The sequence below is a fragment of the Protopterus annectens genome, chromosome 10.part0 (genome assembly GCF_019279795.1).
Source record: "Protopterus annectens isolate FY-2018-M chromosome 10.part0, PAN1.0, whole genome shotgun sequence".
Taxonomy (NCBI): Eukaryota; Metazoa; Chordata; order Ceratodontiformes; family Protopteridae; genus Protopterus; species Protopterus annectens.
In genome coordinates, this window is record NC_056744.1 from 525,743,572 (window position 1) to 525,770,713 (window position 27,142).

Below are 27,142 nucleotides of genomic sequence, written 5' to 3' on the forward strand. Positions count from 1 at the left end.
ACATTCTTTGTTGAGTTCCTGAGGCTCCAAAGTACCATACTATAAAATCATCAGTTTCATTTTAGGGACATAAAAAATAAAAAAATTAGAGAGTCCCCTTGAGAGTCATTTTTTGACAGCACACAACTTTAACCCTGATTCTCTTAGGGGTTGTATCTTGGAAAAATTGCAAGTTGGCATAGGTGAATGTGTGTCTTTAAAAAACAAACTCTTAAAAAAAGAAACGCTGATGATTTTAAAGTATGGTACTCTTTTTTTAGCTTCTTTGTTAGCTGACCAGTATTCCTTCCTAACCTGGTAGCCTGGTCTGTCTTTTCTATCTCCCACCTTTTCCTGCACTCCTTAATTTTTTTTATGACTTTCTAGACTTCTATGTTCTGCCACCAGCTTTCCATATATACCTTATTTCCATATCTAGCTCAGCCACATATCTGTTTTGTAGTCTTTACACATGCTGTTTGAGGTGCTGCCATTCTTCTTCAACTCCACCTATGTCCTCCTCATCTTGAGGTGCCAGAGCCCTAAGTAATTCCTTGAACTGTTGTAATCAACTTCCAGGTCTTCAGTCTGGTCTCTGTTGACCTTAGAGCCTTTTCTGAAAATTGCTTGCAGTTGATTGCAGCAACTAGTGGTTTATGCTGTGGCTGACTCTTTCACTGAAGATGACTTTCCAATCATTGATTCTAGCCCAATGCCCTTTCCTTAATAGGAGAAAGCATTCCTGAGTTCCATGTTGGCCACTCTTTTAAGTGATGTTGTGACTGTCTCTCTTTCTGGACCATGTTTTGGCTACTATCAAGCCATCTGCCAGACAGAAATGTCAATAAATAAAAAATAAGTTTCTGTTGTGACCTTATCTGAGCTTGCTGTTTTCTCTGACTTCATTTTTAGTGCTGTTCTTAATTCATCTATGGTGGGATCCTCATCTTTTTTATCATAGGCTGTGCCTGGGGCAGTATGGCTTCTGTGTGGTTTTCTTCTTTCAGAAGCTGCTGGAAGTACTCCTTCTATCTCCTCTTGATGTACCATGGAATAGTGAGCAGGTTGTTGCTGGCATCCCTTATGAAGGGTGTCCAACTATCTGCTTTATCTTTCTGTCTTTGCTTTGCAACCTGATGTACTTTCTTTGTGCCCACCTACTGACTTATGTTCCAGAAGCTGATAGAGTGCATCTGATACCTTGTTCTTTCTTTGTTAGCCAACCAGTATTTCTTCCTAGACTGGTCCGCCTTTTCTAGCCCCTACTTTTTCCTGCACTCCTTCTTTCTTTTTATGACTTCCCAGACTTCTGCATTCCACCAACAGCTTTCCTTGTGTACCTTATTTCCATGCCTGGCTCAGCTGCACGTCTGTTCTGTAGTCCTCGCACATGCTGTTTTGAGGCATTGCCATTCATATTTCCTCTTCTTCTTGAGGTGCTAGGCCCCAGAGTAATTCCTTGAACTATTGTGCTTTTTCTCTAGTCAACTTATTTATTTAGTTATTTATCTGACTAGGACAGAGCCCATTTTCAGCTAACACCCTGGGATAAATGCTCCAGATGCATGTCTTTGGAATGTGGGAGGAAACCAGAGTACCTGGAGGGAAACCATGCAAACTCAGGGAGGACATGCAGACTCAGCACAGAAGGCACCCCCAACTGAGACTCGAACCAGAGAACCTCTTTCTGTGAGACAACAACATTAACTCCTATAACACTGCACCTCCCAGAGATATTTCTGGAAACAGTGAAGTTATTATCAAAGGTCAGGATCAAACCTGTACCTTCGGGAGACCACCTTAACCATTATGCCAAATGGTATTTCTAAAGGATATCTTTTCAATCAATGAAGCACTTATTGGAGGTAAGGATCAAGCCTTGAACCTTGCGCATGGGAGCTGAATACTTTAACCATTGTACCAGTTGGTCTTTCTAAATATATGCCTGGTCTTCTGCCTGGTCTCTGTTGATCTTAGAGCCTTCTCTGACCACTGCTTGCAACCGATTGTGGCAACCAGTGGCTTATGCTGTAGACCCACTGTTTCACTGGGAATGACTTTACAATCACTGATTCTACCCTTTCCTTACTAGGAGGAAGTCTACCTGAGTTGCATGTCGGCTACTACTGTATGTGATCTTATGACTATCTGTCATGCTGAACAATGTGTTTTCTACTATCAAGTCATTTATCAAACAGAAGTCTAGAATGTTCTCTCCTTCATTATACTTATTGCCCATCATGCAGACCCAGGCAGTCCTCATATCCTGATCTGTCTGTCCAGATATGTGCATTCAAGTCACGCCTTATTAGCAGCAATTCATGTTGCCCTGCTTTATCTAACAGGTCCTGCAACTGCTCTTGGTATGCACTCATTACATCTCTATCACAACCTTCAGTGGGGCATGGACTGAAATTATGAATTCTACCCTATCATTAGGCTGGAGTCTGATTGCCATATGTCTGTCACTAATTCCGATGGCATCCCTTATTGTCTTCAAAGGTTTTTCCCTCACCACAATTTCCACACCATTTCTAGCCTGTCCTCTTCCTGAGTAATAGACTCTGGATATTAGACTGGCCTTCCATCTTCTTTCCTGGATAAATAGGATGTCCAGCCTCCTCCTTACCATCATGTCATCCACTTCTAAACTGCATCCTGTTAGTGAACCTACACTGAGTGTAATGATTCTTAGTTCATGTTTGACAGGCTGATTGGTTTTATGTCCAACATTCACTCAAAAGAACTATCCTAGGTAACCCAAGCTGCACAACTAGACTCTGGCTGTCCAGTAGCTTATTGACCCAGTTCTGCTGGGTTTTAGGGTGGGCACACACTGGTCAATAAGGGCACAGAAACCCCTCCCACCTTTAGCATAGGTTCCTAATATAGGTCTGAGTATGCCAGGTCCTCAATTCATTTATCACTGGCAAATTCTCATGGCAATTTGGCAACATTAGTCAACATGACTGAATTACCTAGAGACATATTTTACACTGCTGAGTGGCTAGTTTTGCCACAGCATGCAGTCTGTGATCCATGTTCTCCTATCTTGAGGATACTGCACACCGCAGTGCATGACCAAAGTGGATGGTTTGTACAACTCTTCCCCCTATATATTGCATGAAAAATGGAACCATTAAAAAAATGCCTGGGCTAAACTCCTCAGAATCCCAAAACCTATAGGCTATCAGAGGTAGAACATCAAGTGAGATAAAGAAAAAGAGGACATAACTGACCAGATTTTAAAACTGTACACAAAAAAACAATACACCAAGCGGTTATAGGACACCTGAGTCCAAAAGCAAGGACTTCATCATTCACCATTCAACATATGCTAATGGGGATTGCTGGATCCCTTTGCCAGATTCCAAAATAGACATCGGGCTAGGTATGCCAAAAATAAATAAATAAATAACAAAAAACTCATCAATGTACTAAGCTAAATTGTTGCAGAATCCTATGGAACTCAAAGGGAAGTACTGCTGCTAATTTGTCGGGACATCCCCTGAAGTTTCTTAAAGTTGCATTCAATTCCTCCTAAAATTGGAAATTATTTTGAGAATTTCTAAGATAATAGTGCCAACATTTAAAATATGTCCATAATTTGGATCCTTTTCCTTAGTTAATTTTTTATTGTGTTTCAAATTAGTTGTGAGCTTTGGAAGTACTGTTGAAAGAGCATCTTCACAGTATGTAAGACTAGGTACAGCATGTAGTAGTTAGTGGAAAGCCAATTTGTCTACAGTACCAAGGTCTACAAAAAGGTGGGTCTCTACTAATGTTTTGGGAGGTAGACAGAGGAAGACTGATGCCACATGCATGCATATATGCATACATGGTTGGGTGCATTTCAAGCTATCTGCACAGCCTTCTCTAAACTTCTTTTGGAGACAGCTCACAGTGTCTACTTTATTAAAAAGATATTTAATTCCCATATTCATTAATGGCCCCAAATGCCCACCTGTTGTTATGGACTGGAAGAATGTAGGCATGATGCAAGATCTGAGTGTACAGTACAAGACCTGCTGTACAGGTGTTGCTGTCCAGAAGGATGAGTTTGGCCAAACTAAGCCATGAGCCCTCAGGTAAGTTTGCTGTGCACCAGGTTTTTGCTGTACGTCAGGCATAGATAATAAGCTTCATTAACGATGAATGTTACAGATTTTTATTAACTGTTCCTGGTATTGAAGGAGTCCTGGCAATCCAATACCTTGGCTTTGTAAGGTATTGAAATGGGCAAACCCCACCACTGGACTGATTTCATCCCAGGGCAGGGTAAAAATCTGGTATGAAGTAGGAAGAACAGGATGGCAAGGCTCTCTGGTCTGCTCCTGCATTTCATTTGGAAATATGATCAGTCTGCTGGATGAAAAGACAAGATGTTATACCTCCAAAGAAATTAATCAAATTGTGCAAGATTTTTACATTTAACTTTTCACAGGTAATGAGCCCTTGGATAAGGAACCCAAAAGTCATTAATTGCAATCCATTTTATTCACAAAAGTAGCTGAAATTGACAAGAGAGATGTGCCCAAGTATCAAAGTCTTAACCCTGGTTAAAATACCAAGACAGGATTGGATAGGATTTCAGCAGACTTTTTCAAAATCTTTAAGAAGGAATTTGAGGGAGCTCTACTGGTTCTAATTCAGGAAATTGCAAATGCAAGCAGGGTGCCCTGTTCTATGAGACTAGCCAATGCTGTGCTTTTTTCAAAGAAAGATAGGGACCCATCTGCTCACAAAACTACAAAACATATCATTGCTAAATATATTTGTGCAAATCTTAGCAGGACCCTAAAAAAGTGACTCGGAATATTGCATTTAAAAAATCAGTTGAGACTCTATAAAGAAAATTTCTTGGAGGACAAGAAATTTTTTTACCAAGAACAGCAATATTTCTTTACTTTATTAAAGCCTTTGGATCCCTTGGATGGGATTTCATGTGGGAAGCAGTGGGGAAGTTTGGGATCGCAACATAATTTTTTAAGTGCTGTCAAGGTCTCTGTCATTTTCCTCTAGTACAAAAACACTAAATGAATTAGCTCAACCTCATTCATTACTTACAATAGGCATCAGGCAGGGGTGGCCCTTTCTCCTGTCTCATTTCCATTAGCAGCAGAGACTCTCAGTTTGTAAGCCAAAAAAGAATAACAGTTCCTAGGCCATTAACTGAACAATGGAGGCATGGTGAATTCAATATGCTTCACAGGTGCTATGGGACCATCAACCTAAAGAATTCTTAGGAGATTCCCAAAGTGTGTGTGTGTGTGTGTGTGTGTGTGTGTGTGTGTGTGTGTGTGTGTGTGTGTGTGTATGTATATATATATATATATATATATATATTATTGGTATCCCATCCAGACTGCATATGAAGCCATACAAAACTGTTTTTTTCCACTTATGGAACTCATTACTAAATGAGTTGGATGTGGAGTGGGTTACTTACTTGGGAAGTTGGCTGGGAAGTAATATGGGAGGTCAATACCAAGAAGATATTCAAAGAGAGTAGTGAGATAATGGAGTGGAAAGAATCATAATTCTAATTTTTATGAGAATTTAGGTGGTAAAAAATGTTCTTATCCACAATAATATTAATGAATTAAAAAAGAATATAAGCTTCAGGAACAAAAAGTAAAACTTTCAATAAAATATCAAAACATTTGTTAGCAAAATCCTTTATCTGGCCAGAAATCTTCCCACAGTAGGATGGAGCAAGTGCATGCAGATACTTCTAAAAGGGATTTTAAACTACATCTGGGGCTCTAAATGTACTATGCTAGCCAGGAAGAAACTACTTACCCCAACCTCCTGAGGAAGTTAAAAGTATCCAACCTCAGATATTTTGCTAGAAGTACAGCTGTGGTGCAATTGTTTCATGCTTGTGTATGAGAATGGCCACTCTGTGGATTACCAGAAATGCTACTTATCCTACTAGCTTCCTAGAAAGTAAATTGAGAAGACAAATGTGGTCTGGGGCTACAGAGATCTAAATAGGAGGATTATGGCATGAGTAAAAGGAATGATAGGATCTAGTAAGGGAATTAACTTGGGACTGAATGTGGTAACATCCTGAATGAAATTAGGCAAATAAATGATTAGGTGGCCAATATAGTTAGGAAATGGGATTAATAATTTGAGCAAAGTTTTATTGGCCTGAATTTGCCCATTAACAGGCATAAAAAGAAAAACTTCTTGGGCATTCAGAACTGACATATAGCTGAAACACCTGATGTGCTTAAGGGGTCATTTGCATATATCCTAGCATCCTCTTTTACAAGAGGTTTTAAGGAACCACATAGTGAAAACTCTAGCTTGGCTAGGATTTTCTCGTAATTTTTTACAAGGTTTTAAATATGGGATATTACTCTTTTGTTACATTGGAAGAAAGTAGAGGTAGAGGACAGATGGAGCATATAAACTGGTGACAAAATTGCTAGTATGTTACAATCTCCCTGAAAATAAGTAAAGGATGTAAAACAAGGGATTTAAAGGTGCTATAGGAGAACTCAGTGAATCAATATACAAATTGTAGGCACTTCTTCAGGCCCTCTAAGGAAGTGCTTTTGGGTATTCTGATCCCTCAACAGGTGTGGGAAAACACTTTGGTAAAATGGGAAAATAAAAGAAAGCCTGTGTTATGAATAACACATTTGGTGCTACATCCTAAAATCATTCTCTTATCAGGGAAATGGCACCAATGTTAGTTGCAGATGTAATGGGGGGGGGTCATTTATATATGTACTGGAAGTGTTACAAAAGCCAAAACACATGGGCCCATGCTATATTGACAACCACAACAGCAGCTAAAATTCAATCAACAGAACATATTGGTTTTGGTTGTTAGATATTTCTGATTAGACTGTGCATCTTATCAAAGCGATCCTTCAGTGATCAGGACAAATATCCTTAACTGTTTTGTTATGAATCATCAGATTCTTGAATCCCATATCTGAAAATATTTTACTGGAACCGTATCTCTATTTGCAAAACTGAAAGGGACTTAGGAGTCTCTAAACCTAGATACTGTGATGTACCTCCTTTTACTGCTGAGATAGTTATATTTAAGTCCTTGGAATGGGTAGCCCTAGACCCATTTCATAGGATCATAGGAGATTACTAGGCTACTGGCCCTGAGGCCCTTATAAGCCTAACCAAGAGCTTAGCCCATGTTTAGACAAATCAGCACCCGATGCCCCTGTCCAGTAGGGACATGGGTGGAATCCCAGGCGTATGTTTTCTGTTTCTCATCCAATTAATATATCCCTGGGATTCCACCTGTGTCCCTGATGGACAGGAGCATTGGATGCTGACTTGTCTAAATATGGGCTAAAATCTTGGCTAGGCTTATAAGGGCCTCCAGGCCAATAACCTACTAACCTCCTATAATCCCAAGAAATGGGTCTAGGGCTAAACATTCCAAGGACTTAAATATGGCCTGCAACTTAAATAGGACATGCTGGAGGGACAAATTTATCTCGCAGCAACTGCCATGTCTTTGGAACAGGCTACCAATTCATTTGACTTATTGATATGGAGTAAGTTTATTAGGTTTGGGTCTTCGGTTGCTTTATAGGTCAGGCTTGTCTCCCCTAAGAAGCCTATATGATACCGAGTATAGTGACAGGGATTTTAGCTGGCCCATGAAAGGCACATGCTGGAGACCCTGGATCTTCTTTTGTAGAAATCTCTGAGTTCTCTCTAATTCCTGTAGGTGCTTAGTATGGTACATACCCAGTAAGGCATTATACTCAATTATGGGCTGTGTAAGTGTTGACTATAGTGAGGTATATCTTCTTTCACTCTCAAAGCGATGCATTACTAATCTAGTGAGCTACATGGAAAGCTTTCCTTACAATGGTAGACACACGGTGGTTGAAGTTAAGGTCATGGTCAACTTGTGATCACAGGTCCATTACCACTTCATGGGCACTTAGGGTATTGTTACTGATTTGATAGTGTGAAGGGATATTGCTTGCACTGAAGGGAACGATGATGCACTTCTTTGCGTTCACTTTGAGACCATGACTAATACACCAGTTGGTGGTCTGTGTAAGACCATCCTGGAATATACTGACATAATTTGCGGATTCAATTATTGCAGCTAGTTAGCAGTTGTCTGCAAACCTGGTCAGCCACAACCCTTTAGTTTTGACCTGAACATTTGAGAAGTATATATCAAACAGTAGGGGGCCCATCACTGACCCCTGTGACACCCCAGTGGTAACAAGTCTGCTGGTTGGTGTGGAGTCATCCACTTTGATAAGTGTGTGTCTGGTTTGTGAGCCAGTTGGCAGACTATCTTACAATGAATGGGGTTTTATATTTATTTTGCTAGGTTTATAGGTAATGCCTGAATGTGGGTTTGTATCGAAAGCCTTTGCCAAGTCAAGGTATGATGTATGCACAGATTTGTCCTCATCAATGGCCTTGGTCACACTTTCAAAGAAATCCATCAGTTTTAACAAGCAGAATCTGCCCTTCACAAAGCTGAATAGAATAGCATCCAGGGTTTGAAGGTTAATAATGATACATTCCAGGGCCTTACAGATGAGGCTGGTCAGACTTATGTGTCTGCAATTCCCTGGGTCTGTTGTAGGCCACCTTTGTGCAGGGGAATAACTGTAGCTGTTCTCCATATCATGAACAAAGCCTGTGGTTAGGCTATGATTGAAAAGGGTACTAGTTCGTGTTTTAGCCTGTTTAGAAGACAGCCTGGAATGTCATATGGTCCCATAGAGAGAGTGTTCTTTGCCTTGGACAGGGCTTTGAGGACCTGCTCTTTAGATATGTAAAGTAAGGAGGGTAGTTTGAGGGAGGGTTTGTTGTAAGTTAGGAGGGGATAAGGGAGTAAAATTTTCACTAAACCTATCTGCTAGCAGGTTCGTTATCTCTGTGGGATAAGTGTGTGTGTGATACTATTGGATACCAGTTCTGCACATGATTGAGTCCTGCACTTTAGGTTACATACATAGCTTTAAAAGGCTGTATGGTTATCCTTGGCAGCACTTGCTAGGTTTCTCTCAAAGGAGCTCTTGGAGGATTTGACAAGTTGTCTCATTTGCCTGTAAAGGCTGAGGATGGTGCTTTTCCATTGTTAGATCCTTTCTTTGTTTTCTTGGACAGCAACTTTTTGCATTTATTGTAGAATTTGTTGATGCTGGAAGTCCACCATGGCAGCTTGATTTTACTTGTGGCTCTGGGTTTGATTCTGTCTGGTACAGTCAAGTTTATACACTTATGCAAGTGATTGTACAGTGCTTTAGTGTAAGCTTCGGTGTAGTTACCTCTTTCAGCTTTGGTTGAAGCTTGGAATACATTTATACCTTCACCTAGGAGGGTATAGTTTGCCTTTGTGAAATTGTTTTTTTAGCCTGATTTCACCCTTTGTGATTTTCTGGTGTTGGTGTCAGTTTGAAGGTTACTGATTTGTGGTTAATTTTAACTACTGAGGGTCCAACAGTTGCAGCAGTTCACATGTTAGACATGTTGGAGTGGAGCAGATCTAGAATGTTTGTTCCTCCTGTCAGGGTATGGAGAATTTGTTCCAGGCCATTTGAATGCACAAACTCAAGGAACTTTTGTGCTAGTGAGATTGGCCTAGATTAGGTTTCCCAGCTGATGGTGGGATAACTGAAATCCCTCATAATCAGTGTGTTTGATAAAATTTGGATTGTCTTCAGTTTGGTTAAGTAGGTTTCATGAGTGCCATGACCAATGGAGGGGGATCTATAACTAGTTAGGACCTGAATGAGGGTCTTACCCAAAGTAAACCAGACCTGGAATAACTCTATGGAGTTGTCCAATCTAACTAGATGTGAGGTGCATTTATCTCTACTATAGACTGAAACACCACCTTCTTTGGTTTTCATATGTTCATTTTGCAGTCTAAAAGTGTGAAAGGCACTGTAGCCCTGCAGGGCCGGGTACTCTCTGAGGCTTTAAACCAGGTTTCTGTGACTGCACAGACATCTACATCTTCTAGTGATAGAAGTGCTTCCAGGGACTGCAATTTTGGTTTATGCTCCTAGCATTTAGCAGCATGACTCTTATTTTGTTCTGACTGGTTAATTTCACATCAGTAATGTTGTTTTTGAGACCTTGTCTAAAAAAGGCAGTATGGGGGAGGCAAGAGCCTTTGCCAGCAACTAAAAGCCTAGTGGTGACAGGTGCAAACCGTCTCTGGCAAAGCACCGAGCTTTGCCGACCATGGCTTCCCAGGCAGGCAGGAACTGGTCCTCTTGGAATGACATCAAAAACAAAGCAAATTATTGAAATCAACCATTTTTTGTTTATACTGTGGCATCATTCTAGGTGAGGGTAGTATGCTGCTCAAGGTTAGGGACATACCAGACTGGGACACATACTCAGAGAGATTGACCATGTCACTCTTCATATAGTCCAGTGAGGTACATCTGAGGTCATTCACACCAACATGAGCTATGACAGAGGCATAATGGTACTTGTTACTGAGAGACCAGAGTACATGCATGATTTGGTGAATACTGGAACCAGACAGGCAGCTGACCATGACTTGCCCCTTGTCCAACCTGATGAGTAGGATATCTGTGTGTCTAACTAGTGAGTCTCTAATGACAAGAAAATTTGTTTTTTGAGTGTTACGACTTACAACCTTGGTGGTGAGACACTGTCATTGCTATGTGTCATGGGTGCTGTGGAGACTGTATTAGCTGCAGCAGACATGCATTTTGTAGGTCTCTGGTGTGTCAGTAAGTTTTTCAAGAGCACCTCCGTGTATATGGATTTACGAGTTTGATGCATACCATGTGTATGAGTAGTGGTATGTGTATGAGTAGTGGTATTATGTGAATATGTAGAAGTGGTAAGTTGACAACCTTCTCCATGTTACTGTTTTGAGTGAGAGAGACCATGGAACCTAGATTCTTGGTGTAAATACATCTCTCACACTCTGTACTAGACTATGTTATCAGTAGAGAGTTGTTTGTGTACATGAACCAATTGCTACACTGCCTCAAGAGACCCAAGTCAACAAGGTTGGCAGGAGAAACAAGGGTAGTCCAACTATCCATAATGCTGGGTTGAAGACTAGGGATAGCTTTTTAGAAATGATCATGGAGGAGCTCAGTGAATGTATATTTCTGCCTGGGTTTTAAAGGAATGTTTGTTGAATTTAACTGTCCTGCTTTGGTGCGCAATTGCAAGGTAGTGTGCGGTGTTGCACCACGTGCAAACAAGCAAAACCCTGCTCAGATGCAGGGCCTAAATACCAGAAGTTAAAACTTGAAAAAAAAACTTTAAAACAATTCAAAAGGACCAATGAGGATGCTTATTCCAAGCCCTATACCAGCCTCCCTTTACCAGTCAGGTGACAATCTAACACAATTCTGTCACAAAAGTGCAGATAGGCCCCTTACAATCCAAGATGGCCTGGAAAACATGCTCAGAATAAACAAACCACTACAAACAGATCTAGAAACACCAGGCCTGGATCTGGAATATACTACAGCTACTAGCTACCCTAGTTTCAACAGGAAACACTATAGAATATTTAACACAGCAGAAAATAGCAGTGAGACACTAAAACATGTTTAAAACAGTAGAAAATCAGCCAGGAGGCTATAAAGAATGATTTAACCAGTTAACAGATCAATTAATTAATTACTGCTTGTTGGGAAAACCAGAACAGGCTGAACAGATAGATCTACAACAGTGAAAAAATACCAGTAAATACTTAAACAGTGGAAACAACAAAAAGGCTTACTAAACAGTGAAAACAGCAATACAATTTGATTTTACAGGCACAGTGTAGCAGGCAATTGCAGTATAACAGTGTAGTTTAGTGCACAGTAAATAAATACAGTGTAAATGTAGGCAGCAGACAATAGAAAAGTGCAGTAAATAGTATAAATAAGCAAAAAAAAAAAAAAAAACAGGCAACTTGTGATTTTCATACCTGATCGGTCGAGGCCCGGTTTAACAACAACAGCCATCAGTACTGTTGCCCAACAGGGTGCTGGCAGAAATTGGGCTACTGTTGGCCGAAGGAGGAGAAGAGGGGTAAGGCATGCCTGAAGGCAGGTAAAGGCTAGGACTGTGATAGTGAGGGTTGGAACTTTGAATGTTGGCAGTATGACTGGTATAGGGAGAGAGCTAGCTGATATGATGGAGAGAAGGAAGGTTGGTATATTGTGTGTGCAAAAGACCAGATGGAAGGGGAGCAAGATTAGGTGTATTGGAGGTGGGTTCAAATTGTTTTATCATGGTGTGGATGGAAGGAGAAATGACGTAGGGGCTATTCTGAAGGAACAGTATGCTAAGAGTGTTTTGGAGGTGAAAAGAGTGTCAGATAGAGTGATGTTTATGAAGCTGGAAATTGATGGTGTAATGATGAATGTTGTTAGTGCATATGCTCCACAAGTTGAGTGTGCAATGGATGAGAAAGAAAATTTTGGAGTGAGTTGGATAAAGTGGTGATGACTGTACCCAAGGGTGAGAGACTGGTGATTGGAGTAGATTTCAATAGGCATGTTGGTGAAGGGAACAGAGGGGATGAGGAGGTGATGGGTAGGTATGGTGTTAAACAAAGGAATGCAGAAGGTCAGATGGTAGTGGATTTTGTTAAAAGGATGGACATGGCTTTGGTGAGTACGTATTTTAACAAGAGGGAGGAGCATAGGGTGACATACAAAAGTGGAGGAAGATGCACACAGGTGGATTCTATCTTATGCAGAAGGGCCAGTCTGAAGGAGATTGGAGACTACAAAAAAGTGATGGCAGGGGAAAGTGTAGTTAGGCAGCATAGGATGGTGGTTTGTAGGATGACATTGGTGATCAAGAAGAGGAGGATGAGTGTGAGGGCAGCACCAAGGATCAAATGGTGGAAATTGAAAAAGGGTAATTGTGAGGTGGAATTCAAGGAAGAGTTAAGACAGGCACTGGATGGCAGTGAAGTGTTACCAAATAGCTGGGTAACTACAGCAGAACTAGTAAGGGAGATGGCTAGAAAGGTGCTTGGTGTAACATCTGGAAAGAGGAAGGAGGACAAGGAAACCTGGTGGTGGAATGAAGAAGTACAGGAGAGTATGCAGAGAAAGAGGTTGGTGAAGAAGAAGTGGGATTGTCGGAGAGATGAAGAAAGTAGACGAGAGTATAAGGAGATGAGGTGCATGGCAAAGGGAAAGGTGGTGAAGGCTAAGGATAAGCCGTATGAAGAGTTGTATGAAAGGTTGGACACTAAGGAGGGAGAAAAGGACCTGTACCGATTGGCTAGTAAAGATGTGCAGCAGGTAAGGGTGATAAAGGATAATGAGGGAAACATACAAGTGAGGAGAGTGTGTTGAGTAGATGGAAAGAGTACTTTGAGGGGTTGATGAATGAAGAGAATGAGAAGGAGAGAAGGTTGGATGATGTAGGGATAGTGAATCATGAAGTACAATGGATTAGCAAGGAGGAAGTAAGGATAGCTATGAAGAGAATGAAGAATGGAAAGGCTGTTGGCCCAGATGACATACCTGTGGAAGCATGGAGGTGTTAAGGTGAAATAGCAGTGGAGTTTTTAACCAGATTGTTTAATGAAATCTTGGAAAGTGAGAGGATGCCTGAGGAGTGGAGAAAAAGTGTTTTGGTACCAATTTTTAAGAATAAGGGTGATGTGCAGAGCTGTAGTAACTACAGAGGGATTAAATTGATCAGTCACAGCATGAAGTTATGGGAAAGAGAAGTGGAAGCTAGGTTAAGAAGGGAGGTGATGATTAGTGATCAGCAATATAGTTTTATGCCAAGAATGAGCACTACAGATGCAATGTTTGCTCTGAGAGTGTTGATAGAGAAGTGCAGAGAAGGTCAGAAGGAGTTGCATTGTATCTTTGTGGACTTAGAGAAAGCATATGACAGGGTGCCTAGAGAGGAGTTGTGGTATTGTATGAGGATGTTGGGAGTGTCAGAGTATGTAAGAGTGGTACAGGATATGTACGAGGGTAGTGTGACAGTGGTGAGGTCTGCGGTGGGAGTGACTGATGCATTTAAGGTGGAGGTGGGATTACATCAAGGATCAGCTCTGAGCTCTTTCTTATTCACAATGGTGATGGACAGGTTGACAGACGAGATCAGACAGGAGTCCCCGTGGACTATGATGTTTGCAGATGACATTGTGATCTGTAGTGAGAGTAGGGAACAGGTGGAGGACACCCTGGAGAGGTGGAGATATGCTCTAGAGAGAAGAGGAATGAAGGTCAGCAGGACTAAGACAGAATAGTGTGTGAATGAAAGGGAGGATAGAAGAATCATGAGGATGCAGGGAGTAGAGGTGGCAAAGGTGGATGAGTTTAAATACTTGGGATCAACAGTTCGGAGTAATGGTGAGTATGGAAGAGAGGTGAAGAAGAGAGTACAGGCAGGATGGAGTGGGTGGAGAAGAGTGTCAGGAGTGATTTGTGACAGATGAGTACCAGTAAGAGTGAAAGGGAAGGTCTACAAGAGGGTAGTGAGACCTGCTATGTTATATGGGTTGGAGACAGTGGCATTGACAAAAAGGCAGGAGTCAGAGCTGGACGTGGCAGAGTTAAAGATGTTAAGATTTGCACTGGGTGTGACAAGGGTGGACAGGATTAGGAATAAGTATATTAGAGGGTCAGCCCAGATTGGAAGGTTTGGAGACAAAGCCAGAAAGGCAAGATTATGTTGGTTTGGACATGTGCTGAGGAGGGATGCTGAGTATATTGGAAAAAAGATGCTAAGGATGAAGCTGCCAGGTAACAGGAAAAGAGGAAGGCCTAAGATAAGGTTTATGGATGTGGTGAGAGAGGACATGCAGGTGATTAGTGTGACAGAGCAAGATGCAGAGGACAGGAAGAAATGGAAACAGATGATCCACTGTGGTGACCCCTAATGGGAGCAGCCGAAAAAAGGAGAAGAAGCCTCTAATCATCTGGTATCTCAGCTCAGAGTTGTGTCTAGTAGCCCACCTCAGTTCAGCTCAGTACAAACAAGATGTTAAACTGCAGTATAATAATATCACTATCTCATACATCCTCCCCTGTATGTTAGCACTGGCAGTGACCCTGTATGTTAGCACTGACAGTGATGGCAGGCAATACCTGCAGTACCAGCACTGTCAAAAAGTGAGGCTGTGGCACCAAATGGCTTTGAGTGGACACACCGATTCCATTAAAGCAGATATCAAAGAATGCCAGGAGACGGTAATGAGATTTATTACCTTAGAATATTTCAGAATTTCATTATCTCACTTCCAGATATAGTGGGACTCCATTCTATTTAGTACCCTGTTGTTGTGAGGCACTCTATAGTGAATAACAGGGTAAGAGTTGTAAGCCAAAATTGAGGTAGTGTAGTAGGATGGCACAAACCTTCTGCGATGTTATCCCCAAATTTTTGAATCTAACCCAGTTTAGTTTTATTTACGTTATATTTATACGTACAAGATATTTTTTGATTAAATAAGTTTTACCTGTCTGTTGACTGCAGTAGATACTTAGGGTTAAGTCAGTGTACAAAAATTGCATGCAAAGGCCATGAAATATACAGTATTTACTAATGTTTCATATAAAAGAAAGTTCTACATGGCTATTTAAGGCAATATAATTGTTTTTCACTACAAACCAAAGCACTTGCAGAACTAGCAAACAAAACACCTCTTCAGGTTAGTGAACCAAAAAGATTTATTTAATGCCACAAAGCAATAACTTGCGTTTTCATCCTTAGACTTCATCAGAATGAATAGTTAATCAAGCTAGTAATCTCTTTAAATAACCCTCCCTTCCCATTGACAAAACAATTAACCAATTAAAACATTTAGTATAATTGAATATAGTGCATTCAAAGTGCAACTGTAAAAATGCAACTATAAAAACTCCTAAAACAAATAGTTACATGTTACAGTAACAGATTTTTTAAAAAGCAGATTTTAAAAAACATTGAATCACATAATTAATATGTAAATACATAAAATGCAGGCCATCGAATGTATTATAATAGAAATAAGTAAAAAAGATGTGTTACACCAAAGTTTTAAATTGTGTTGAAACAAAACTGTGGTAAGCTAGTAAAACACTGCCATTTACTGGTCAAGAAATAATGCTAAATAAAAGCATTATAGTTTAGCAGATCTAAGTTTAAGGACAGGGGCTAAAGAGTATAGTCATTCAATTCTAGTTTGCTGTTGGCCTCCAAGCTCAACTGCCAAAATAGTTCCCTGTACTCTATCGTTGTCTCCCAGGGACCACCTCGAGGGTCCTGTTCTACTTTTTTTATGACAAAAAAAAACAAAAACTACATCTTTACAAAGTGTGGTGTGTCTAAATAGTGCATTGTTAGTGTCTTGCTTACAAATGTCATAGAGATGTTCGTATATTCGTCTCTTAAACTTCCTTGTGGTCTTCCCTATGTAGAAGGCTCCACAGGGTTTACAAATGGTGATATATATGACCCCCATGGTGTCGCAGTTGGAGAATGTGTTAGTTCCTAACTTTGTGTTCCTCTCCGTTAAATACAAACTCTCCCCCTGTATAATGTGAGCATTGGGAGTAAGCCCCACACTTGAAAGTGCCTTTCTTATGCCTACCCTGCTTTGGTTTTCTATATTCCAACATTTCCTTAATATTTTTCCCCTTCCTATAAGTAAATTTTAGGGGGTCCTTGAATAACAAGTCCAAGTCAGAATAGTCCCCAACCTTCCTCCAATTTATATAAATAATGTCTTTAACCAAATAAGTGTCAGTACTGAAACTCAAGATGAAATTACTACTCCAATTTGTGTCTGAGGTTGGGGTATTCTTTATGTTGGTTACAGTGCGTTTCAATACTCCTAAGATGGGACTAAATCCCCCCTCCCATTTTTTACTTCATTCAATACTTCTTCTATTAAAGCAAGGGGGTAATTTCTTTCCAAAAACATATCTTTCAGTTTCTTACTTTCTAAGTCAAAGCCCCTATCAAGGGACATCATCCTAGTACTCCTAATGAACTGCCCTTTCAAAATTCCTTTCTTTTGTTTGAAAGGGTGGACACTAGTGTAAAACAAGTAGGAGTTTGAAAAAGTCACTTTTCTATAAACATTGGACTTAAATTTTCTGACTTCAGGTATCTTTTCAATCATCACATCCAAATATTGTAAGTGATCCCTAGAAAAGCTATGGGTGAATTTATGGAAGTCAGTAGTACTATTGATGTACTCGATAAATTCTGTTAGTTTCTCCTCAGGTCCAATCCAAAACATACAAATATCATCCAAGTAACGTCAATAGTATTTCCAATATTGAGAATATACAGAATGAAAAACAAACTGCTCTTCCCAAATGGACAATACCAAGTTAGCGTACATGGAGGCACAACTGGCCCCCATGGCTACTCCACCTGACTGCCTAAAAAGCTCACCCTTGAAATACAGAAAAATGTGTCTTAGTACCAAATCCATTAAATCTATGAACACCAACATACTGTTTTTGTCAAAACTTCCTTTGGTTCTAAGAGCTTCTTCGAACCATTCTAACCCTAACTTGTGAGGAATTACATTAAATAAATCCTGGATATCTAAAGTAACAAAGATGAGTTCATCACTATATAGGTCATTGCTGATACTCCTCAAAAAATCCCAAGAGTCCTTCAGAATGCCCGCCTGCTCAGACCAGACCCTTTTTAACCTTAGGTCCAAAATTTTAGCCAAAGGGTAAGTTTAAGACCCAGTGGCTGCCACAACTGGTCTGAGTGGTGGGTTATCCACATCCTTATGGACCTTGGGTATACCAAAAACAGATGGTACCATTGGTTTGTCCATAACTAAAAAATGATAGGTATCTTGACTAATCATGTCTTCATCAACCAATTATTTAAGAATAAAATCAATTTTCCTATGGGCTATGTTGATTTTGTTATGTGAAACTCTAGAGTATCTTTCCGTGTTGTTTAACATATCCAACATCTTGCCTGAATAAATAATACTGTCCATAAGGACAACCCCCCCCCCCCGTCTTGTTTCATAACCCTGACTTGGTGGTTGTTCCTTAAATAATCCAGGAGGGCATGTTCTTCCTTATTCAAATTATATTGTTTTCTTTTCTTATTCAGACCCTGCCAAAGCTCCCTTTCTACCTGAATTTCAAAGTTTTTTAACTGGGGGTGAAAGGGTGGATTGTAAGCACTTTTTCTCTTAATCAAGTTTGTGTACCCCCCCCCTTTTCGTGATGCATTAATAATTCTAAGTTCTTTTTTCTCAAAAACAATTTTAAGTCAATCAGAACATTCGTAATTTGACTTCTGTTACTAGGTACAAACTTCAAACCTTTGCTGAACAAACTAAAGTATGTGCAGTCGATGTCCAGGCTACTATAACTGTATATACTAAAATTGTGATACTTGTGCCTGTACCCCTCGACTACTATACTATTGCCTTGTATAAAACTACGAGTGGGGTTAATAGGGGTTAGTATCTCCTCCTGTTCGAATATTCCCCTGTTGGGGTAGTAGTTGACTGGTGTTCTTTGTTCTATCCTCTCAGATCTCCTCAGTGTAGGAAGATCCAAAGGGTCATTCAAATCATACCCCCCATAGCTTCCCCAAAAGGATAATTACTATAGGCCCCTCCATGACCCCATTCTCGGTGGTCCAAATCTTCTTCCTGTAAAGCATCGCCCATATGGTCACTGTAATTCCTGTACTGATGCTTAAAATTGTTTTTGGGTTTGGGGTAACATCGTTCTTCCCTATATTCTTTAATGCCCCTATCAAGCTTTTTACATTTCCTGTTAAATAAAAATTTACACTTTTCGTCAATCTTTCCTTTCACATTTAAGTATTTGGATCTTTCTTCTTCCACAGTAAATAGTAAATCAGTGGTAATTTCTTTGTTAGTTTTTTCTGTATCTTTAAGTAATGTATCCATTTCTTGTTCATTATTTTTAATGATGGCCCGCAATATATCCAAACCACAATGATTAAAAATTTTAATGAGTTCTTTATGGAACTCACTACCCTCTTTAACATTGTTTGGATACTTATAAATATGTAATCCTTTGGGCACAATGCCCCTCCCAATACACTCTTGTAAATAACAGTTAAACATATTTAAAGATTTGTATCTAAGCATTAAATCATACAATAGGCTCACATTCATACTATAACTGTTACCTTGGTTCAAAATGAACCTTCGGTTAGTATCCTCACTAGGTAAAGAAAAATTACACCTAGATTTTAACCATCCCTGCACAGATGATGTTCCCCACAGTTCGTAGACTCAGAGTCTTTTGTATTATTGTCAATATGGCTAGAAGCAGAAAAAAAGTCACTTTGGTGGGAGGCATGAGTCGTTCTCTTTCCCTCACGCATGTAAGAACTCTCAAGTCCAGTCTGGGAACTACTGTCCCTTAGGGCGCCATTAGGTTCGTGGGAGTCATATATATTTAAATATAAATTTTTTTGTTTATCGAGTTTAATTTATAATAAAATAAAAGAAACTAGTCAGAAGGACTGTATAAAGTATTATTTGAAGTTTCTACGTGTTCTTGAATTATATTTAGCATTTAGAACATGTTCAATTACTTTGGAAGTGACACTTTTGTTCTGTGTAGTAAGATGCATGAAAAACTATAAATCTCTGGTCTGGGACATAAAAGACTACTAAAGGCTTAAATGTTTCTTCATATTCTACATGACAAAGCTTCTGGCAGCATGAAAAACAATTATTACTAATTATTATTTGCTTTAACCATAAATGCCTCTAAGGGGTGTACATACTGACATAATTTTCATTCTTGACTGTTCATTCCCTTTTTCACAATAATAGCGTGCATCTACAGGAGATACCCTTTCTTGCACTATGCACAATTGCTTGATTTTTTTTTTTTTTGTGAAATGCTGGCTGTCATGAAGTGAAAAGTGAAGTGAAGTGAAAATAATATGTTGCCAGTTTTAATGTTAATTCTGCATGGATATTTTTCTGAGATATAGATTTATCATTTAAGCACTTTATATAGATATTTAAGGCCACATTATAAGAATGGAATGGCAGAGGCCGTCTGCTGTAATTACACCTAAATGTGCAATCTCCTCCCTCGGATTACATCACCCAAGGACAAGGTTCACCCAACTCAATACCTTGCAACACATAGGTATTGAATTGAATGGAGTGCCATTACAATCAGACAAGGTAGTGCAATTCCCTAACATTCTGCCTTAATGAATCTTATCTATATGTGCTGAATGTAGTGCTGAAGCTGCCACCGAGGACTCAGTGGGATTATCACCTCCATCCAATGTTGTTGGGAATAGTGTATGGTACCTGCAGTACTACACCTGACATACAAGTGAGCCTTCAGAGTTATGATGCCATTAAATGAGACAGGTCTACCTGTACTGTGAACTAGTGAGTGCAGGCATGACAGTTGTGATATGCCATGCCTTCATTTGTCATGTCCAAGAAGACAGATGGGGATGTGTCACCACTTGCCCACCAGGGATTTCAGACTGTTTAAAAAAAATAGTAATAATAAACTGAGCCATTCCCTTAGGTGTTCAGAGGATAGTTCATGCTTATACACGTATGTGCAAAAGTGGTCCCTGGCATACCTCACTGATTCCTTAAATCTTTAGTAAAGTTCCATCTATTCAATTCAAATTCAGCATTCAGGGCAAATGACAGGAAAGTGCTAAGTGTGGCAAGGGCAAACCTGAAGAAAGGTATAAAAGAAGCTAATAAGGAATATGGGAGGAAGGTACTAAACCACTCTGAGGACACGAGGGATACCATATGGCTGTGGCAGAGTATACAACAAAATACGGACTATAAAACAAGAGCTGCACAATGTGATAATAACACTGACTTCCTAAATAAGTTAAATACATTTTTTGTAAGATCTGAGGAGAGGAACACCTCAACTGTGCAAAGATTACACCCAGAGCAGCATGATGCAGTACTCAGACTTAGCTCGATAGAAGTAAAAAGGGTGCTACAGAAAGTCAGTCCCAGAAAGGTGGCTGGTCCAAATAATATCTTGTGTAAGGTGTTAAATAGCTGTACAGACCAACTATGTACAGTACTCATGGATACATTTAATACTTCGCTTGGCCTAGCAAAGGTCCCTTCATGTTACACAATAACAAATATCATCCCTCTACCCAAAAAAGTCTCACCCTCCAGCTTGAACAACTTCAGGCCTGTTGCATTAACATCCACAGTTATAAAATGTTTTGACAGGCTAGTCAAGAAACACCTGTCTGTGGAACTGCCATCAACTTTTGATCCACTGCAGTTTTCCTGCAGATAAAACAGATCCACGGCTGATGAAATAGTGGTCTCATTGCATCTTGCTCTCAACCATCTGGAGAGCAAGGACAGCTATGTGAGAATACTATTCATTGACTTTAGCTCAGCATTTAACACAGTTGTCCTATGCAACTGATCAGTAAGCTAGTACATCTGGGCATCAGCAGGCACATCTGCAATTGAATCCTGGACTTTTTGATTAACAGGTTTGTATGGGCAAGAATGCCATCTCTAGGAGCATAACACTCAATGCAGGTGTTTCTCAGGGTTGCACCATCAGCCTCCTATTGTTTGCTATCCTAACCGATGACTGCACAGCAAACTTCAGTACAAATTATATCAAGTTTGCTGATGACACCACAGTCGTGGGTCTTATCAGGAGAAAGAACGAGAGTGCATACAGAGAAGAGGTTAACACACTGATTGCCTGATGTGCAAGAAACAACCGTGACCTGAATGTAAGTAAAACAAAAGAGATCATCATAGACTACAGGAAGAGGCAAACACCCCATACACCACTCCTGATCAACAGAGAGATGGTGGAAAGAGCAAGCAGTATCAAATTCCTCAGAGTTCATATCTCTGATGATCTCTTTTGGTCTAGGAACACCTGCCACTTAGGGGAAAAAGCACATCAGAGTCTGTACCTTTTGAGGAGACTCAAAATGGTGAAACTGCCATTGTCAGCACTTTGCACCTTCTACAGAGCAACAATTGAAAGCATGATAGAAAACCAAAAATAAACAAAACCACCAAACAAAACAAAAAAAATACCACATGTAGAAGCACCACTTTATTATCCTGGTACCTCGGCCTTTCACCTTCAAGGGATAACCAGTAGAAATTACATAACAGAATGAATACTCACATTAATTAATTTTTTCAGCAATTGAAAGCATCCTAACATCCAATTTTTCGGTATGGCTTGGGAGCTGTTCTGTCACAGATAAGAAATCCTTGCACAGAGTGGTGAGAGTTGCTGAGAGGATAACTGGCACTAGTCTGCCTACAGTCCAGGATCTTTATACATTGAGGAGCCGAAACAGAGCCACCAAAATACTTCATGATTCAACTCATCCTGCAAACAGTCTGTTCATGAGCCTATCATCGGGTAAAAGTTACCACAGTATTTGCTGCAGGACACCTAGATTCAAAGAGAGTTTTAATCTGAAGGTGATCAAACATTAGGTCTGATCATTAACAGGTCAAGATGTTAAGACTTACCATTCACTGTGCAATATTATTTTATCTATTATTTATTAAGCCCAGCCAACCATTATAATTTATACTGCTAACCAGGGTGCAGTATTTTTTTTCTTCAGCTGCTACTACTATGTGCTTGTTCACCCATAATGTGATACATGGTTTATGTGCAATACTATTACTTGAACTTTGCTGCTAGATGTGTGTTTTTAGTATCTTAACAAGTGTGTGTTTCTAGGAATATATGTAGCTATATACTTAAGTGTAGAGTTGATTTATAAGATGGTGGTAATACTATTATATGTTGCTTTAAATTATATCTTTCTATGTATGTGATTTCTTTTTTCTGTCCCACGATGAGCTGATTGCATGAAATCTCATTTAGTCTATACTTGTGTAGATCTAAATGACAATAAAGTTACTTTTGACCCTGTTTTTGACCTTTGACTTTGATATGTGGAACTAGGTAGTGCAACCAGTACTGGCAGTAGCTCATTCCATATACAGGTGGTGCTTCTGCCTTCTCAAGAAACCAATTCAGTTCAAAAGGACTTTTGCCATTGATGCAACTTCTTACATTGGTGATACTCATCAGTGGAAACACTGAATTATTTTAGTGAGGTGAGCCTAATTCTTCTTTTAAAGTCAGCTGTAGGACTCCACAATTCACCATTAACATGCACTGATTGGAGGAGTGCCCTATGTTTTGGACCTTACGCCAGTGGATGATTATTGTCTTGTAGATGCCATGTGCATTCTGCTGGTGGTGGATTAGATATCCGCAGAATCATTGTACTCGTGTGTTCAAACAGCTGCTAATCAATATGACTTTTGGCGGTATGCCTTACTTAGTGGTTTCTGCTTATGATTGCACAGTGAATACTGGCTTTTACAGTGTATACTGAGTTTTCCTATTATAGGAGCTTCCTGGTATTTTACTATATACCTGTGGGCTTATTGTTTGAATCAGCTCTTCACTAATACTGAGTTCATGAGTTCCTTTGCATTTTAAGTGTCTTGCCTTTTTTTTTTTGGTCCCTTAATTGTTCTCTCATTGGCATTCTTGCTGAATAGTGTAGTCTGGCTTATATCACAAACTGTGGCCTGAATGGACACTGAGGTTTTGCTGGTGGCCACAGAACCATCATCTTTTCCCTCTATCCCTATAGCAGCTCATGACATTATGAACAATTTGGGGACTTTTTTCAGCCTAACATCCCTGCTTCAGCATGATGACATAAGTACATCTGGCTTGGCAGTCTTTGATGAGTGGCTTGAGCACATGACCCAGTCCAGACCTATATGAAAGCTACACCTTTTCTGCTTGTCCCACTCCCCACTTCAGGCATTTTACTTCTGAGCATTGCTCTCCATCAGAGCTTGGTGAAGGACCACCTCTTATGCATTGTCTCCTCCAAGATAGGCACGCACATCCTCCCCACCTTCATGTCAAATGCTTGAGCTGGTAATCAAATTTAGGTCACTGATATCCCTTTATGCCACCCGTGAAGCAGGAGTTGTTCTTTTTAAAGATTAATCTGTGAGAGAAGGCTTGGATAGAGGTTGTTTCTTTCTCACTTAATTTTGACCCTGTTTTGGTTCCTGTTTCTCCTCTGCTGTTTTACACTCTGTCATATTGTTGCTCCTCCTGTTTATACCCACTGCAACACTGAAGACAACCTCCTATTGTGACAGAGAAATTAAACAAATATTTTTTTTCATTTAGAGATTCTACCCAAGATTATCATGAAAGTGTAACTTGTTGTCACATCACATAGATCTTAAATTATCAGTTGTGAAAAGTGTGACTATTACAGACTGCAGATTGGGCTATGTCACACCTGAGTGTGCAGCTGTGTAACCCACTTTGTTGATTGTCTTGATTTAATGCTAATTTTACTTCATAAAATGCTTTTGACGTCAGGTTGTTATCACTTGTTGGCTTCCTTCTTAAGCTTCTAATTGGATTTTCTTTAGATAGTGAGGTTTTTTTTTTGTTCCTTTATACCTAACATTCCATGCCTCAATGTAAACACATTTTTATGCTTTTGTGGTGTATGGTGTTGATGAAAGTTTGTAATCAATTTGCTGTGCTCAGCCAGCTAGATTTTGGTTTGTTGGAAAATCACCATTATGCAGGAAGCTTCTTCCTCAGATCTACAACTGAAATCATGAGGGAAATTGTATTAATCTGACTGAGTATCAATCACACATATTCTAAAGTCAGAGAAAATCTGCAGTATGTAGAACAGATGCAGGATTTCTAAACCTCTTTAATGGTGCTTCTCTATTTTCCCTTCCTGCAGAGAGGAAATAATGGAGAAGGTTGTCAGTATTTATTAGCCTTAACACAGTCATGCTAGATACTATACATGTTTTCAAAGAAAAAAAGAAGGAATTAGTTGAACACTGCATTGCCTGCCTGAAATTATGTCAGACTGGATCCATGCTTTCTTTCTAGAAGTATTCAATTAAATTGACAAGCATGGAGTTTCAGTTTTAATCCAAATTAAAGATACCTACAGCCTTTCAGTACTCTGACATGCTGAACTCAACAGCTGATGCATTTCTGATATCCACTGACACACAAGCAGTCACTTTCTTGCCAGGTATATTTTTACAGTTTAATGCTATTATTCCAGTATATCATGCTTATTTGATACCCACATATATTTTCTGTTACCTAAATATTTTATTCTTCCTTTTTTGTTTTTCTTTTTATATATGAATATGAAAATATAATACTACAAATAAGGATGTTAACAGACTTTTATTAATTCAGTGTCTCAGAATCTCCCATTTATTTACTTAATTTGGATGCTTTCATGTATAAATGTAGGCCCATGTATTGTCATAATTTCTTCTCTGTAACCTGTACCACCAGTTCTTGCAAAATATTCTTCATTTCTGGGGCACAATGAAGGCATTATTTTAAAAACATCTGCAGCCCTTATTTTACTGCTTAAAATTAATAAAAACTCAACATGTAATATGGTAGAAATACACATTAATAACCTTGAAAATGGTTCTAGTTCATCTTAATGAAATCTTCATGAATGAAGCAGGCATTACCATTCCCAACCCCTGTATGCCAACTGTTATTGCTATGTCTACAGTTATATGGCTGTCTTACGAGGGAAATAATGTGCAGTGTTTCTAAAGTATTCCTTCATGCCACTGATTACTACATACAAGCATGGTTACTGTGTTCTCCTTATTGTCACTTCTTTCTAAGGAGATGATTGTAAATGATAATGAAATAACATTTTAAACTTAAAAAAATGTTGTATGCTATAACTGTACAGTCAGTCAAAGCCTTCTTTTGCTTTGTGTCCATAACACTACATTCACAAGTGTCATTTCCTTGTTATGTCTAAAGTATTATAAATGAAATACAGGTGGCTTTGTTAATGCAGTGGAGACTAGCAGTTATACAAGCAGGCTGGTCATTTTCATATTATGCCCAGAAGAGATAATTTAATTTATTAATATAGAACTTTTTTCAATCTCATTGCTTGAACACAGTGTAGCATTCACCCAAAACAAGTGACCACTGTGATGTAGCTTCTAGTATTAGTTAGGAATACTCCACCATTGATGTGACTTCTTAGCAGTGGAGGTAAATATGCAATAGGTTTTGGTACTGTTTTAGGATGGCAAAGGCTCACTACAGTGATGTTTCAAAAATTTCAGAATCTAGCCCATGATAAATTAAAATAAAATAAATGCATACATACATGCATAATGTACATAAATCGATATATACAAACATAAGGCAGTGGCAAGTTAAAAAAATGTGACATTCTATAATAAACATATTATACATAGATTCTTGGCACAAACTGTTTTTTTTTCATTAAATGCTACAATGTATAAAAAGAACACAGTAAATAGAATGTTTTTATGTGCAAACCAGACTAGGTGCTAGATTGGCTTCCTCGATAATGATTTACAGCTTTACTTATTAGAGTTGTAGCATGTTATACAATTTTCAGTTGCCTTTTAAACAAAACTAAAAAGCTAACACACTGAGAAATACTAATTCAGATAGAGAAGAAATAACTAAAACATCATAAGCATCCTCATTAACCTTTGTTTTCCTATTTCTACAAGGGTCATTGGTGTCACATCAGTTGCTACCACTTTTCTTAATTCAGTATCACTCTCCTACCTACTTCAACGGTCCTACCTGACTCTCACATGTCTTCTGTCATACAATCCATGTACCTCTTGTCTGGATGTCCTCATCTCCTTTAGCCTTCTTCTTCTTGACTCTCTCAATTTTTCTTTACCAAATGTTCCCCTTTCCTGTTCACCTGAAGCCCCCTGAGCTGCTTCTGTCACAAAGTAAGCATCCTACTACCCGCCTCAGGCACTTCGTCACCTTAGGAGTACTGAGCTGTTTTTGTCACAGAATATGGCTCCTTCTATCTGCCTAAGGTACTTCCTCACTTTTCTACTTGAGCTACTACTCTACCTTCACTACCAGGTTTCTGTACCATACAAGAAGCACTGGTTGCACCCCTGGTTGGGGTATTCTTCTTTGACAATGCTGACACCTTGTGTGAGTGACACCTTGTATAAGTTGACTGCAGCACCCCATGATTCTACCTTTGACCACCTATTTTAGACCTCCTTTCTCCTCAAACATACCACATAGATACCTGAAGCCATTAATTTCTTCTACTCACTTCTCTTCTATCT